The following is a 16,786-nucleotide window of genomic DNA, read 5'->3' on the forward strand; positions in this document are numbered from 1 at the left end:
CTTGACACCAGGTCAGAACTCTTAAAAAAAAAAGACTGATTTTAAGCATGAAATGTGAGGTCATGTAAAAACAGGAGCATGACAACACATTGTGTGTGCATCAGATCAACCAAAGCCAGAGTGTCTCTTTTTTCTCTGTTACCGACATGCTCAGCTTCATTAGACTAAGTGCCCTCACAAAGTGATGATCACGCTGGTTAAACTAATCCCAAAGTGCTTTCAGTCGTACTAACAGAGCTGCATTTCAAGATGTATCAATGAGAAGTGCTAATAGATGACCCACATTCATTAGACAATATCAGCATGAATCAGATTCCCCTCATGAGAAAACTCCTCCTCTCATTTATATTAATACTGGAAGTGTAATGAAGGCCATGATGTCTCTCTGCTGATGGTCAGAAATACAAATGAGAAGTTTGAGATGAATCCTGATCTGAAGAGCTGCTCTGTTTGCGATGCTAAATGCTCATTGACACAATAATTAGACAACTACAGACCTAAAAAAAAACCTTTCCCTTTAATTCAAATCATATGTCTGATCAGCTTTGAGCCAATTATTTCTTATAAGTGATGTCATCAACCATGTGTTTTAGGTCTAACTTGAGAGAAGAGGGATTTTCATGGTTGACGTGCAGATAAAACTATCTTTTAAAACTATTTACACTTTCTCCAACTGTTAAACATAAATAAGTCTATTTGGCTTCAAGTTTTTTTTTTTTCTGCTCTACCATGACAATCTCACAGTCTGATCCATCATCTCCTCTAACCCACATTAGTTGAACATGATATCTCCAGTTCAGCTCCAGTGGATCAGCTCTTTTTGTTTTTTTCAGGTCAGTGTTTCTTTGTCCCCGCGTCACCTGCTACAAGCCGAACATGATCCAACGCTGAGAAAGCACTAAGCTTTGATTAACTCATGAAATTATCATCAGGTTGTTTCTCAAAACCACGACCAGGCAGCAGGTTTCCTCCTCTTCACACCCATGCTGCACGGTTACACAACCACACACATGTAAACCAAGCTGTAGACACACATGTACATGATCAGAGAGTCAGCCTACACACACACACACACACACACACACACACACACACACACACACACACACACACACACACACACACACACACACACACACACACACACACACACACACACACACACACAGATGAACCATCTGATCTGTCCAGCTGCTGTTTAATTGACACTGATCCGTCACAGTGGAAGTGGATCCAGAGAGGAAGTGCACAGATCACCTGAGCTTCCTGCAGCTTCATGTGACGCTGTTTGTGTGTGAACACAGAGGATCCTTCATTTATTTCTTTATTCTGTGGCCTTTGCCTCCACGTCTCTCCTCACCGTGTGTGTGGGAGTGTGTATCCCTCCCTCCTCCTCCTGTTGGACCTGTGCGCTGACCTCAATCTCATTAAGACACCTCTGAACTTTCCAGAATGTCAGGCTCTGTTACCTGAAGCCACTGTGGGCTTTTACTTTGAAGGTTTATTCTCCTCTCTGCAGCTGCCTGTAATTAATTTCTGCTATGAACATGTTTCACATCTGGGTAATCTTGATTTATTCATTTACACCTTGCTGGGTTTATTAACTTGCTTACAGTGTTTCAGTTATGGGTTATTGCCTGTTTCATCCTGACCTGCATTCTGAAAACAGATCCTGTAAAGGTCTTCACTTCTCAAAAAGAAAAAGGTCTCAACAGTCACCAGAATATCAACCTTAAAGCTGCAGTTTCAGTCTAATAAAATCTGATTCTTCTTCACTGACCATCACTGTCATTTGTACAGTAACAACGTGCTTCCTGAGGCTGGACACACACCAGCGGACTGTGGGACAGATTTAGCTCGGATTCAAACCACATTTATTGACCTTCATTTGTGGCTTTGCATTCTTACTCAGGTCTCCAGATTCTGTTTAAACAAATAAACAGCAGATTGTACGTCAACATATTTGTTGCACTGTCAAACCAGCCCAAAAAACAATTTTATGTTTACCTTTATGTTTTATGCTTGAGCTGAAATTATTAAAACCACCCAAAATTGGCTCATTGCAGAAATGAGCACTTTGTAATTGCATTTTTATTTTTACTCGGTTTTTATTGTTTCTTTTTTTTTTTTTTTTACAGAGGGTCTTTCTCCAGTTTCCAACAACACTTTGGCTCTGATGACAGTGAAAGTAGCAGTCCAAAACAAAAAGTGCTGCTGCCTTCACCTGAGGAGGGGTTTGTGTGGCCCCCGGGGAGCTTTGTTGTCAGAACATCAGCCTTCTTAGACCCTCTAAAAGCAAATTCACTCCAGACTAAGAGCTATTTGAAGAACCCCATGAAGAAGCACAGAAGGAAACGAGTCAGTGATCTGAAGAGGGGCACCAGGGCAGCCACTCTGGAGCCAGCCCTGATGGGGTGCTTGGCTGGGCCCCCCTCTGTGGGGCCTGTGTGGACTCAATGAGATATAAGGTGAGGTACCATGCTGTGGGCCCACCACTGGCAGAGAAAGGCATGGGGGTATGCATCTCAGACCAGGTGGTGGTCAAGGTGTTGGAGCTGCTCCTGATCAGTGGGGGCAAGCTTCATCTCAGTGCAGCCGTCAGTCACTGTGTACTGATGGTTCAACAGTTCAACAGTGATTCATGTTTTCTGTAAGTTCACAGTTTGGAATACATGTAGTTTCACTGACCAGGCTTCTCTTGATTCATGGCCCCGTTTACATGACAAACACCCCACAACTCAGAAATGCTGGGAAAAAAATCTGCGTTGAAGCGGAAACGCTAAGTGACTGACAACACTGTAGTAAGCATGCCAGGCCTGTAGTTGGCGCTATAACTGTCTTGGCCAAAAGCAACTTTTGGGAGATCTCCACCGAAGTAGAGTTGAACTGATCATCTGGTGTTTTGGTGAATATTAAGAGCAGAAGTGGAGCAACAGATGTTCATTTTGTTGAAAGACAGTCAGCAGATTCAGCAGATTAAGCAAAACAAGCTCAACGTGGTAGTCTGCGACGACCATTATAACAGTACTGTTATACTGTAAGTTTGCATCTTAGGTCGGCTAAAATGCCATTTCCGAGAGGCCAAAATGCAACAATACTTTTGTGTTTCATCCAAAATCCATTGTTGTGTAAATGGCCCCTGAAACTTCCCTACGAACAAACATCTCCACTCCAGTCCAGTCCTTTTATTTGGTCCACACTCGAGTGTGATTTAGCATTCACAGCATTCTAAATGTCCAGGACTGTCAGAGAAAAGGGGCAAGATACAGCTCTGGTGTGAATGTGATTTAGACCCAGTTATCCTGCTGTTTGTGCCTTTAAATGAAACTAACTGGGATTTCATCTAAGAGTTAAAAGATCGAAAAAGTCCTGTTAGAGGAGCCACACTTCTTAAAGTAGCGGAAATCCACAACATCTTTAGATGAGATGCTGAAGTTTTAGTAAATCATGCCACAGCTTCTTTATTTATTCTGCATTTAAACAAATTTGTTTCTAATGTCAAAAACAAAACAAAAAAAATGAATCAGAGATTTTATTTTTACAGAAAAAGCTGCTAAAAATAAAATCTCTGATTCTCTGATCAGAGTGAAGAATCGTGAACTTCACAGATCAGTCTGACCTCTGTTTGCTCTTGTTCATAGTAGTTTGTGCTTCTCTGTGTGTGACATTATTTTACTCCAGGCCATTGAGGCTATTTTAAAGCCAAGGCCTCTGCGGCTGAGTCGTGGCGTGATGACTGACCCTGTAGGTGTTGACGGCTGACAGTGTGGGTGACATCCCGACATGCTGTGGCTACAGATGTTCGGTATCCCCTGTTCCTCTTTCAGGCCCAGCTGGCTCAGGGGAGATGTGATTACAGAGCTCTGCAATAATCCTGCAATCGGTGGTGGAAAGAACAAGAGCTGAGGTTAAATAATGAATGAAGACTCGCTGTTTGAAGGGTTGAGTGACCAGCAGTCTGATAGTCTGACCGGCCGTCATCCCGCAGAGACAAAAGAAACCTCCATGAATCAAGAGAAGTCTGCGGTGTGGAGTGAGGCTCTTTGACAAACTTCCTGTGTAGTTTTGATTTGTTTTGTTTTTCTTTATTTCTTCTCGTGCCCCCACGTCGCCTGTCACCTCCTCTCCCATCTGCTTTTGTCTCAGCCCTTTTCTCTGCCTCGGCTGCTCCTCTCGTCTTTTTGTTTCCTGCTTCTTCCCCCCTGCTCAGCTCAGGTGATATAAGGTTTGTCGACAGCTGTTGAAACCTGAGGGATTAAGTAAAGCTATTTTAGGACCTCAGGCTAACACAGCGATATCTCAGGCAGGCAACACGAGTACGCCGCAGACAACCAGGTGATTTGAGGCAGAGAGACAGAGCTATTTCAACTGGAGGGGAGGAAGTGTGCCTATTTTCAAGACTCCAGACTTCCAGGCACAGGTAACAAGAGTACAGCCCACACTCACACACACACAGAAAGACAGAGGTGACCACAAGCTCATACACTCTGCTCACACACGTGTGAAGAGAGAGCAGAGTGTGACACAGCTGCTGTCGAGTTGCTCTCACACTCAGGAAGTTAAATTCAGCACCCAGTCAACCTTTGCTGCTTCACATCCTCTCTGCAGAGTCGTAACTGTCCACTTATTTCTCCAGGAGTCAAAGCTCGTTTTCATTCCCTCTGCACATTTCTACCATGTGCAGCTTCTAATGCACCTCCTGCCATCAGAATATAAATAAGTGTGTTCACAGCTCTGCTCCCTGCTCCTGTTTTTATTCAAGTTCTTCTTTAACGCTGAATCCAAACTGAAACCTGGATAACACCTTCACAGATCTGAACCTCACCAACCAGTCAGGATGCAGGTTGCTGTGTTTAATTCACTCTGTGGAGCCATGCCCAGGAAGGCATTTTGTGTAAGGAGCAGGTTGTTGATGAGATTTGCGGGACGTTCATTGTCAGGTTGATTAATGCTGAGTCAGCAGTTGTTCAACCACACACATGTACATCCTAACTAGCGCTAAAATGTGCAAAACATCAGCTGCTACAGCTTTGTAGTGAAAGGCAAAAACAGAGATGCAAATATTTTGCATAAGCATTTGCATGTTAACCAGAGTACAGTGTCAGATTTAGCAAAATATCTTTCCCTCTTCGATTCTGCCATCATTGTTGGTAGACACATACAGCGTGGGGCTTTGATGACACTCAAAGAAAGTCAGTATTCTCTAAAAAATTGTAATGTTGAGTTTATTTTTACACAATTTTTAAAAAAATGTTGAAAAACTAGACAACAATGTGAAATAAACATTTGCCTATAGGACTACAGAAAAACCTCAGCCACCAATACAAGAGATGGTTTTCAAAGGACAATGATGTTATCGTTATGGTGAAAAGTGGGCCACATTTGTATTGTGATATTTGGGCCAAATGTAGCATTTGGCACATGGGTCAGCTTAGACTAACATCTGGGCCAGAAGAAGTGCCATAATGTTGCCGTAAGGGGCCCACATCCATACACTGGAAATTAGATTTAGGAAAGAAATTACTATTATTTAAGATGTGAATATGACATTTTACTTATTGTAACAAAAGTATCTCCAATCGGTATAATTAAGCACACACTTGCTCTAAAGAGATGAAGCCAGGGCTTTTTGCCTCTCTTACATATGGTGCCTTAGGGCTGATGCATTGTTGTACACTGAAAAAAAAACGTTTTGTTGAATTTACCCAATTTTATTAATTTTAGCAGTTGCACACAATATCTTTATCTAGATCTAGATAATTTATTTAATCCTAATGTACATGTTATATTGAAGTTATTTCAAAAAAACCCCCCAAAATTTGTTGTTGTAACTCAAATACACATAGTAGATTTTACTCAAATTTTTAAGAGTTCACAACTAAACCCATGTTCATCGAACTAAATTGTATTGTGTTGCCTTGACTGCAATAGACCTTTTGCAATAAACCGTGAGTGAGGAGGGAGTGCAGTGGATATAAGACCCCACTGTACATTAAGATGTTGACCTGCCAAGGGCACAGGCTTTCTGTGCTTCACATTGGATGGACTTGCTATCTGTGCCCTGTGTCATGGACCGTGTACTTTTTAGCACGTTTAATATTTTATTTGTTAATAAATGAGATGTGTTGATAAGCTAAAATTATGATCAGAAATGACAAACTGGGTTTTGTTTTCAGTTATATTCAAATTACCATTACTGAGAGTATTTTAATTGGAGTCCTCTCTGTCATGGAGCACAGACGGCCAGGCAGCCAGGACAAGCAGCCTATGCCGTGGAGCAAAGCCGAGTAGCCAGTGCCATGGGGCACAGCCAAAAAGCCTATGCTGTGTAGCACAGACAGCCAGCCAGCCAGCACACTGTCCCACAGACAGGCAGCTGGTCCATGCCATGGAGCACAGTCACACTGTCCCTGCATGGTAGCTTAATGTGCATTAGAGTCATATCCACAGTGTTCCCTCCTCATCCATGGTTTTTCCTTTTAGGTTTTGCAGATTATTGAGTTGAAACAACAAAATTTTGAGTTGGATCGATGCACACTATTGATTTGAGAAGAATTAAAATATTTAATTCATTTGACCTATTAAGTTGGGTTGATAAAACTTGTTAATTTCATTTCAAAGAACTTAATTTATTTAGGTGTGACCAATTGAAGCAATTCATTTAAGTTGGTCCAACTACTTCTTTGTATTAGTTGTATCAACGCAGAATTTCAAATTGATATAATCCACAAAAATACATTTGAAACCTTAACTTAAATATTGAGTTGGATTGATTAAAAAAAATATATCACTTCAACTGATTGACAGATTTTTACAGTGCAGGTTATCCTCTGGCTCTGCTCTCTGATGAATAGGGCCTATTGCACATTACTGCCACCTCCTGCTCTGGAGAGGTGTTGCAGATGGGATTCCTACCTAAACCAATTAGGTTGAGTTAACATAAAGTGATCTAGTTGTTTTAACAATTTTGCACATCATGCTGAAACAACATGTTTTAATCATGTTTAACCACTGAACATGAAATAATCCAGTAGAAGCTACATGTTTTATTTATGCTGATTGAACAAACACCAATGTTCCTTTTTTGAGCTTAGTGATATAACATAAAATGCTGTTACTGCTTCTTCAACTTCATCATTGCAACAATAAATCAAGCTCGGTGCAAGTGCAGGAGTACAGCTTACATTGTCTTGTTTATTTTGCACAGAGCTTCCCTTTTCACACACAGTTTGTAGAAATACAAAGTCTCACACAGTGGCCAATCAGAGTCTTTTAAAAGTCACCTTTTGAATGCACCCACGAAGCACACCTTCCAACAACACGTCATTTACAAAGACTCAAACAAATCTGCATCCTGTGCGCCTGGCATCAGGGAACTCTTATCAGCCTCCTTTATAACCACTTCCTATGCCCACTCATGCAGTCTGTCCTGGGCTGTGCTGCTGTGGGACTTGATTCTGATTAGTTCTGATTTGGAAAAAGGTTCACCCCTGCCACTCTAATTGCAGGACAGATGTTTATTTGCATGGACGGCCACAGAAAATGGTTCAGAATCCCAGGAGAAATTATTCTGCAGTGGATTTTCTGATTCATCCTGTCAAAGTGACAAAGTTCAACATTAACCAAGCCCACAGTTACAGGAACACAGTCATCAGTCAAATGTTAGAAAAGCGAATGTTATTTAACGGCCTTCACATGAATAAAACAAAGTCTGAGGAAAACCCACTCTCACCTCTAAAATAGCTTCAGACTTTTCATCACTTTTCCCCTAAAACATTTCAGTTGAGCCAGTTTTGATCGTGAGTTTTTGTGGCCCGCTGTTTTTGGAATACAAAACATTTATTCCAGTTTAGGTATGAGGAAAAAAGGAAAAATGTCCAGCTTGGAAAAGTCAAGAAACTGACCTAACTTTGGCTTGATTTATTTTTACATTTCATGAAATACTTTTCCAAATTAACAAGAGAAGAAAACTCATATGTGCATAAACTTGTGTTTCATTGAGTGGAGAACACAAAAAAGTAATAAAATAAATTGACATTGATATCCAATTCAATACAATCCAACCATATTGTTAAGAACTTTAAAACCAGACACTGTTTACCAAAGTACTTTACAGTAATAAAAAATACATTAAGATACATAGCAGCTAAAATGAGATTAAATAATTCTAAATGTAAAATACAAAAACAATTAAAAACATAATTAAAAGACACGCAGAAGAGCTATCAAACAAATACGATTTCTGGGAAAAATAAAAAAGTTTCGTGGCGACAGATTTAAACTCAACAGTTAAAATGGATGACTGTAACTGTATACTGGCAATCTACAAAGATGTAACAAAACAAAGAAGACGCGGTGGGAGCTACTTCTTCACCTTCGTCTGAAAACACTTCTGACTGTTCAAACTGTGCGCCTGCTTTCTGAAACACATCCTCACTGAGTTCAGTCACAGATTCGGATGTATTCTGCTTTGAGTCTGGCTGAGGAGAAGGCTCCATGTGTCGGCTAAACTCACTTTTTCTCCAAAGCCTCAGAGTTTGGGCATTTTTCAGGCTCGTACTGTAAAACTACAATCAGCTGTGACCCGGGTGACATCACTTGAGGACATTTGACAGATCTGAACAGCTCTCTGAAGAGCAACAGAGACTTTATACAAAAATATGCAGAAGACACACTTTGATGTGAAACTCAGTGCAGTACTTCAGGGGTTTCCCCAGGTACTCTGTAATCACATTCAATATGTTAACTCTCCATCCAACTGCTTCTCTGAGCAGCGAGTCAGCACAGCATGTGGTGGAGGTCATACTTTGAAGAGCTCTGTGGGATTACATCAGCTAAAGGAGGCCGGGAGAAAACACGGAGGTCTCTACAAAACATTTACCACCAAGGCTTTATCCCATAGGTCAGCATGAGGATATATCAATATTTGGCCCCAACGCAGCTCCAGACAACCCTGCTGAAGTGTCTGAATATATGTCAAACATCACATTAACAGCCTGGAATATATGGGCTAACAGCTGTGCTGTGATTGTGACCTTTCAGAGTTTGCTAACAAGGCTGCAGTTTGAAAGACGAAACGGCAGAGGTAACTTTGGAGAAGAACAGAGAATCTGAAATGCGTAATAAATCTGGTTGATAACACTGAGTCTGTAGTGGTTCAGAGAGATTCTTAATACATATGAGTGGATTCAAACCTCTGAGTCAGCACACGGCTGCTCTGCTGAAGTGCTCTTGAGCTAGAAACTGAGTCAAAAGTGATCCGGCGGGACTTTTTCTAAATATATCAATGATGTGTGTGAACAATGACTTCCAAACTGCACATGGAGGAAGAGAGAAAGGCTGAGGGAAACAGAACTAGAGTGGGTAAGGACACCAGACAGCATTAGCATCGACCTTTCCTGGTGGCTGGTCAGAGCAGGGCGGGGCTAACGCAGGGACTGGTGGTTCTCAGCTAAATGCTAGCACATCACAACCTATCCCATCAAATCTTTAATTCAACCTTTCCTCTGCCCAATGGGCTCAGGATGTAATGAGCAATATTTTTATAGCACAAAAAGGACAACGTACCAACAAGGCTACGTGTGAGACACTGTGAGAGGACTGGCTGTGAACACAGCTATGTGTATCGGTGTGTAGCTGTGGGTAAGTGTGACTGTACTTGTGTTTCACAGCTCGAACTTTAAGACTCTCATAAAGAAAAAAGGATAAAAAATAATGTGACCAAAGCATTTACAGAAAAGCCACTTGCCTTCATTTGATTTACCTCCCTAGCTGAAGGAAAATATATTTTAGGTAATTAGGAGCCTAAAGCAGATTTTTTTGAAGCAGCTTAAGCTCAATAGCCTTCACATTAAACTCATCTGCAACAGCAAGGAACACAAGTTAAAAAGATTAGCCTCACACACAGTTGTAGGTTATCCATTACACTTAAGAACAATCCATATTAAGGAGCAAGAGAAAGTAACAAGAGTGCAAACTTAAAAGAGCAAAAAGACTCCACTGTACTGTGCAGCCATATACATATCTGGGACCTACTTAATTGATCTTAAATGTCAATATGTAGTATGGGGAAAAAGTACCTCAAACCCTGCGCTATTATTTAAGCAGCAAGGCCATGCCCCATTACACAGGTCCAACCCAACCCGACCAGGGAGGCCAGTCAAAGACGCGCCACATTCTGTCTGCTCGGGCACACGTCTGCTTGCTGGCAAAAAGAGAAACTGGAGGCCAAACCCCTTGGCTGCATGAGCTGGGTGTCAGGCCCAGCCCGGATGCCACATTTCACAAATATACTGGCCAAAAAAGGCAGGCAGTGCTTGGCCATTCCAAGCGTGTAGATGTCAGCAAGAGTCAAGGACGAGGTCTTTCTCCTGCTGCCCAATACAGACACAGTTCTTGTGCTTTGGGTGTAGCCTAACAGGGACAGCCGCCCAGCCGGCCTGCACCACGGCCCAGGGGTCCCTCTGCCAGCTGGCAGTATAAATGTTAGGCAGCCAGGGCTCAACAGTGTGCTTGCTCCGGCAGCACATATAATAAATTGGAATCGATACAGAGAAGATTAGCATGGCCCCTGCGCAAGGATGACACGCAAATTCGTGAAGCGTTTCCACTTTTGAGGGGCCCGGGGCTCCCCTGAGCACTTGTGAGGGCAGTGTGTGTCTCCCCTGCGGAACACAACTTGAGCAACTTGAGGCTCTTGAGGCCCAACACCATCCTGCCCCATGCAGAAGCCATTGTGCTGGGGAGAGAGCGCCGCAGAGCCCTGCGCCATAGACGTAGCCCTGCTGCTATCCCATCCGGCCGTTTTGTGCCGTGACCTGAGAGCGCTCTGGCTACTGCAGTGAATCCGCAAATCCTGAGCGAGACCCAGTGGAAAGTGCCGCAAGGCCTTGCCCCATTACACAGGTCCAACCCAACCCGACCAGGGAGGCCGGTCAAAGACGCGCCGCATTCCGTCTGCTCGGGCACACGTCTGCTTGCTGGCAAAAAGAGAAACTGGAGGCCAAACCCCTTGGAAGCATGAGCTGGGTGTCAGGCCCAGCCCCGATGCCACATTTCACAAATATACTGGCCAAAAAAGGCAGGCAGTGCTTGGCCATTTCAAGCGTGTAGATGTCAGCAAGAGTCAAGGACGAGGTCTTTCTCCTGCTGCCCAATACAGACACAGTTCTTGTGCTTTGGGTGTAGCCTAACAGGGACAGCCGCCCAGCCGGCCTGCACCACGGCCCAGGGGTCCCTCTGCCAGCTGGCAGTATAAATGTTAGGCAGCCAGGGCTCAACAGTGTGCTTGCTCCGGCAGCACATATAATAAATTGGAATCGATACAGAGAAGATTAGCATGGCCCCTGCGCAAGGATGACACGCAAATTCGTGAAGCGTTTCCACTTTTGAGGGGCCCGGGGCTCCCCTGAGCACTTGTGAGGGCAGTGTGTGTCTCCCCTGCGGAACACAACTTGAGCAACTTGAGGCTCTTGAGGCCCAACACCATCCTGCCCCATGCAGAAGCCATTGTGCTGGGGAGAGAGCGCCGCAGAGCCCTGCGCTATAGACGTAGCCCTGCTGCTATCCCATCCGGCCGTTTTGTGCCGTGACCTGAGAGCGCTCTGGCTACTGCAGTGAATCCGCAAATCCTGAGCGAGACCCAGTGGAAAGTGCCGCAAGGCCTTGCCCCATTACACAGGTCCAACCCAACCCGACCAGGGAGGCCGGTCAAAGACGCGCCGCATTCCGTCTGCTCGGGCACACGTCTGCTTGCTGGCAAAAAGAGAAACTGGAGGCCAAACCCCTTGGAAGCATGAGCTGGGTGTCAGGCCCAGCCCCGATGCCACATTTCACAAATATACTGGCCAAAAAAGGCAGGCAGTGCTTGGCCATTTCAAGCGTGTAGATGTCAGCAAGAGTCAAGGACGAGGTCTTTCTCCTGCTGCCCAATACAGACACAGTTCTTGTGCTTTGGGTGTAGCCTAACAGGGACAGCCGCCCAGCCGGCCTGCACCACGGCCCAGGGGTCCCTCTGCCAGCTGGCAGTATAAATGTTAGGCAGCCAGGGCTCAACAGTGTGCTTGCTCCGGCAGCACATATAATAAATTGGAATCGATACAGAGAAGATTAGCATGGCCCCTGCGCAAGGATGACACGCAAATTCGTGAAGCGTTTCCACTTTTGAGGGGCCCGGGGCTCCCCTGAGCACTTGTGAGGGCAGTGTGTGTCTCCCCTGCGGAACACAACTTGAGCAACTTGAGGCTCTTGAGGCCCAACACCATCCTGCCCCATGCAGAAGCCATTGTGCTGGGGAGAGAGCGCCGCAGAGCCCTGCGCTATAGACGTAGCCCTGCTGCTATCCCATCCGGCCGTTTTGTGCCGTGACCTGAGAGCGCTCTGGCTACTGCAGTGAATCCGCAAATCCTGAGCGAGACCCAGTGGAAAGTGCCGCAAGGCCTTGCCCCATTACACAGGTCCAACCCAACCCGACCAGGGAGGCCGGTCAAAGACGCGCCGCATTCCGTCTGCTCGGGCACACGTCTGCTTGCTGGCAAAAAGAGAAACTGGAGGCCAAACCCCTTGGAAGCATGAGCTGGGTGTCAGGCCCAGCCCCGATGCCACATTTCACAAATATACTGGCCAAAAAAGGCAGGCAGTGCTTGGCCATTTCAAGCGTGTAGATGTCAGCAAGAGTCAAGGACGAGGTCTTTCTCCTGCTGCCCAATACAGACACAGTTCTTGTGCTTTGGGTGTAGCCTAACAGGGACAGCCGCCCAGCCGGCCTGCACCACGGCCCAGGGGTCCCTCTGCCAGCTGGCAGTATAAATGTTAGGCAGCCAGGGCTCAACAGTGTGCTTGCTCCGGCAGCACATATAATAAATTGGAATCGATACAGAGAAGATTAGCATGGCCCCTGCGCAAGGATGACACGCAAATTCGTGAAGCGTTTCCACTTTTGAGGGGCCCGGGGCTCCCCTGAGCACTTGTGAGGGCAGTGTGTGTCTCCCCTGCGGAACACAACTTGAGCAACTTGAGGCTCTTGAGGCCCAACACCATCCTGCCCCATGCAGAAGCCATTGTGCTGGGGAGAGAGCGCCGCAGAGCCCTGCGCCATAGACGTAGCCCTGCTGCTATCCCATCCGGCCGTTTTGTGCCGTGACCTGAGAGCGCTCTGGCTACTGCAGTGAATCCGCAAATCCTGAGCGAGACCCAGTGGAAAGTGCCGCAAGGCCTTGCCCCATTACACAGGTCCAACCCAACCCGACCAGGGAGGCCGGTCAAAGACGCGCCGCATTCCGTCTGCTCGGGCACACGTCTGCTTGCTGGCAAAAAGAGAAACTGGAGGCCAAACCCCTTGGAAGCATGAGCTGGGTGTCAGGCCCAGCCCCGATGCCACATTTCACAAATATACTGGCCAAAAAAGGCAGGCAGTGCTTGGCCATTTCAAGCGTGTAGATGTCAGCAAGAGTCAAGGACGAGGTCTTTCTCCTGCTGCCCAATACAGACACAGTTCTTGTGCTTTGGGTGTAGCCTAACAGGGACAGCCGCCCAGCCGGCCTGCACCACGGCCCAGGGGTCCCTCTGCCAGCTGGCAGTATAAATGTTAGGCAGCCAGGGCTCAACAGTGTGCTTGCTCCGGCAGCACATATAATAAATTGGAATCGATACAGAGAAGATTAGCATGGCCCCTGCGCAAGGATGACACGCAAATTCGTGAAGCGTTTCCACTTTTGAGGGGCCCGGGGCTCCCCTGAGCACTTGTGAGGGCAGTGTGTGTCTCCCCTGCGGAACACAACTTGAGCAACTTGAGGCTCTTGAGGCCCAACACCATCCTGCCCCATGCAGAAGCCATTGTGCTGGGGAGAGAGCGCCGCAGAGCCCTGCGCTATAGACGTAGCCCTGCTGCTATCCCATCCGGCCGTTTTGTGCCGTGACCTGAGAGCGCTCTGGCTACTGCAGTGAATCCGCAAATCCTGAGCGAGACCCAGTGGAAAGTGCCGCAAGGCCTTGCCCCATTACACAGGTCCAACCCAACCCGACCAGGGAGGCCGGTCAAAGACGCGCCGCATTCCGTCTGCTCGGGCACACGTCTGCTTGCTGGCAAAAAGAGAAACTGGAGGCCAAACCCCTTGGAAGCATGAGCTGGGTGTCAGGCCCAGCCCCGATGCCACATTTCACAAATATACTGGCCAAAAAAGGCAGGCAGTGCTTGGCCATTTCAAGCGTGTAGATGTCAGCAAGAGTCAAGGACGAGGTCTTTCTCCTGCTGCCCAATACAGACACAGTTCTTGTGCTTTGGGTGTAGCCTAACAGGGACAGCCGCCCAGCCGGCCTGCACCACGGCCCAGGGGTCCCTCTGCCAGCTGGCAGTATAAATGTTAGGCAGCCAGGGCTCAACAGTGTGCTTGCTCCGGCAGCACATATAATAAATTGGAATCGATACAGAGAAGATTAGCATGGCCCCTGCGCAAGGATGACACGCAAATTCGTGAAGCGTTTCCACTTTTGAGGGGCCCGGGGCTCCCCTGAGCACTTGTGAGGGCAGTGTGTGTCTCCCCTGCGGAACACAACTTGAGCAACTTGAGGCTCTTGAGGCCCAACACCATCCTGCCCCATGCAGAAGCCATTGTGCTGGGGAGAGAGCGCCGCAGAGCCCTGCGCCATAGACGTAGCCCTGCTGCTATCCCATCCGGCCGTTTTGTGCCGTGACCTGAGAGCGCTCTGGCTACTGCAGTGAATCCGCAAATCCTGAGCGAGACCCAGTGGAAAGTGCCGCAAGGCCTTGCCCCATTACACAGGTCCAACCCAACCCGACCAGGGAGGCCGGTCAAAGACGCGCCGCATTCCGTCTGCTCGGGCACACGTCTGCTTGCTGGCAAAAAGAGAAACTGGAGGCCAAACCCCTTGGAAGCATGAGCTGGGTGTCAGGCCCAGCCCCGATGCCACATTTCACAAATATACTGGCCAAAAAAGGCAGGCAGTGCTTGGCCATTTCAAGCGTGTAGATGTCAGCAAGAGTCAAGGACGAGGTCTTTCTCCTGCTGCCCAATACAGACACAGTTCTTGTGCTTTGGGTGTAGCCTAACAGGGACAGCCGCCCAGCCGGCCTGCACCACGGCCCAGGGGTCCCTCTGCCAGCTGGCAGTATAAATGTTAGGCAGCCAGGGCTCAACAGTGTGCTTGCTCCGGCAGCACATATAATAAATTGGAATCGATACAGAGAAGATTAGCATGGCCCCTGCGCAAGGATGACACGCAAATTCGTGAAGCGTTTCCACTTTTGAGGGGCCCGGGGCTCCCCTGAGCACTTGTGAGGGCAGTGTGTGTCTCCCCTGCGGAACACAACTTGAGCAACTTGAGGCTCTTGAGGCCCAACACCATCCTGCCCCATGCAGAAGCCATTGTGCTGGGGAGAGAGCGCCGCAGAGCCCTGCGCTATAGACGTAGCCCTGCTGCTATCCCATCCGGCCGTTTTGTGCCGTGACCTGAGAGCGCTCTGGCTACTGCAGTGAATCCGCAAATCCTGAGCGAGACCCAGTGGAAAGTGCCGCAAGGCCTTGCCCCATTACACAGGTCCAACCCAACCCGACCAGGGAGGCCGGTCAAAGACGCGCCGCATTCCGTCTGCTCGGGCACACGTCTGCTTGCTGGCAAAAAGAGAAACTGGAGGCCAAACCCCTTGGAAGCATGAGCTGGGTGTCAGGCCCAGCCCCGATGCCACATTTCACAAATATACTGGCCAAAAAAGGCAGGCAGTGCTTGGCCATTTCAAGCGTGTAGATGTCAGCAAGAGTCAAGGACGAGGTCTTTCTCCTGCTGCCCAATACAGACACAGTTCTTGTGCTTTGGGTGTAGCCTAACAGGGACAGCCGCCCAGCCGGCCTGCACCACGGCCCAGGGGTCCCTCTGCCAGCTGGCAGTATAAATGTTAGGCAGCCAGGGCTCAACAGTGTGCTTGCTCCGGCAGCACATATAATAAATTGGAATCGATACAGAGAAGATTAGCATGGCCCCTGCGCAAGGATGACACGCAAATTCGTGAAGCGTTTCCACTTTTGAGGGGCCCGGGGCTCCCCTGAGCACTTGTGAGGGCAGTGTGTGTCTCCCCTGCGGAACACAACTTGAGCAACTTGAGGCTCTTGAGGCCCAACACCATCCTGCCCCATGCAGAAGCCATTGTGCTGGGGAGAGAGCGCCGCAGAGCCCTGCGCTATAGACGTAGCCCTGCTGCTATCCCATCCGGCCGTTTTGTGCCGTGACCTGAGAGCGCTCTGGCTACTGCAGTGAATCCGCAAATCCTGAGCGAGACCCAGTGGAAAGTGCCGCAAGGCCTTGCCCCATTACACAGGTCCAACCCAACCCGACCAGGGAGGCCGGTCAAAGACGCGCCGCATTCCGTCTGCTCGGGCACACGTCTGCTTGCTGGCAAAAAGAGAAACTGGAGGCCAAACCCCTTGGAAGCATGAGCTGGGTGTCAGGCCCAGCCCCGATGCCACATTTCACAAATATACTGGCCAAAAAAGGCAGGCAGTGCTTGGCCATTTCAAGCGTGTAGATGTCAGCAAGAGTCAAGGACGAGGTCTTTCTCCTGCTGCCCAATACAGACACAGTTCTTGTGCTTTGGGTGTAGCCTAACAGGGACAGCCGCCCAGCCGGCCTGCACCACGGCCCAGGGGTCCCTCTGCCAGCTGGCAGTATAAATGTTAGGCAGCCAGGGCTCAACAGTGTGCTTGCTCCGGCAGCACATATAATAAATTGGAATCGATACAGAGAAGATTAGCATGGCCCCTGCGCAAGGATGACA

At 47.6% G+C, this 16,786-nt stretch overlaps 9 non-coding genes across 9 annotated transcripts in view; all 9 read left to right on the plus strand.

The window, feature by feature from the left end:
- The first annotated feature begins 10,508 nt into the window (after window positions 1-10,508).
- Window positions 10,509-10,615, plus strand: LOC141794067 (U6 spliceosomal RNA). Its single transcript, XR_012598514.1, has one exon. It is a non-coding gene; the product is annotated as a U6 spliceosomal RNA (small nuclear RNA).
- Window positions 10,616-11,283: 668 nt separating this feature from the next.
- On the plus strand, window positions 11,284-11,390 carry LOC141794068 (U6 spliceosomal RNA). The gene has a single exon (XR_012598515.1). It is a non-coding gene; the product is annotated as a U6 spliceosomal RNA (small nuclear RNA).
- A 668-nt stretch (window positions 11,391-12,058) lies between these two features.
- LOC141794069 (U6 spliceosomal RNA) lies at window positions 12,059-12,165 on the plus strand. Its single transcript, XR_012598516.1, has one exon. It is a non-coding gene; the product is annotated as a U6 spliceosomal RNA (small nuclear RNA).
- Window positions 12,166-12,833: 668 nt separating this feature from the next.
- Window positions 12,834-12,940, plus strand: LOC141794070 (U6 spliceosomal RNA). Its single transcript, XR_012598517.1, has one exon. It is a non-coding gene; the product is annotated as a U6 spliceosomal RNA (small nuclear RNA).
- A 668-nt stretch (window positions 12,941-13,608) lies between these two features.
- On the plus strand, window positions 13,609-13,715 carry LOC141794071 (U6 spliceosomal RNA). Its single transcript, XR_012598518.1, has one exon. It is a non-coding gene; the product is annotated as a U6 spliceosomal RNA (small nuclear RNA).
- Window positions 13,716-14,383: 668 nt separating this feature from the next.
- On the plus strand, window positions 14,384-14,490 carry LOC141794072 (U6 spliceosomal RNA). Its single transcript, XR_012598519.1, has one exon. It is a non-coding gene; the product is annotated as a U6 spliceosomal RNA (small nuclear RNA).
- A 668-nt stretch (window positions 14,491-15,158) lies between these two features.
- On the plus strand, window positions 15,159-15,265 carry LOC141794073 (U6 spliceosomal RNA). Its single transcript, XR_012598520.1, has one exon. It is a non-coding gene; the product is annotated as a U6 spliceosomal RNA (small nuclear RNA).
- A 668-nt stretch (window positions 15,266-15,933) lies between these two features.
- On the plus strand, window positions 15,934-16,040 carry LOC141794074 (U6 spliceosomal RNA). Its single transcript, XR_012598521.1, has one exon. It is a non-coding gene; the product is annotated as a U6 spliceosomal RNA (small nuclear RNA).
- Window positions 16,041-16,708: 668 nt separating this feature from the next.
- The window catches only part of LOC141794076 (U6 spliceosomal RNA), a 107-nt gene continuing 29 nt past the window's right edge, over window positions 16,709-16,786 (plus strand). Inside the window, exon 1 of the small nuclear RNA XR_012598523.1 lies at window positions 16,709-16,786. This exon is cut by the window's right edge and continues 29 nt beyond it. This is a non-coding gene — a small nuclear RNA (U6 spliceosomal RNA).

The sequence above is a fragment of the Halichoeres trimaculatus genome, unplaced genomic scaffold (assembly GCF_033239565.1).
Source record: "Halichoeres trimaculatus isolate MK-OKI-2021-1 unplaced genomic scaffold, fHalTri1.1 fHalTri1_scaffold_7, whole genome shotgun sequence".
NCBI classification, from domain to species: Eukaryota; Metazoa; Chordata; class Actinopteri; order Labriformes; family Labridae; genus Halichoeres; species Halichoeres trimaculatus.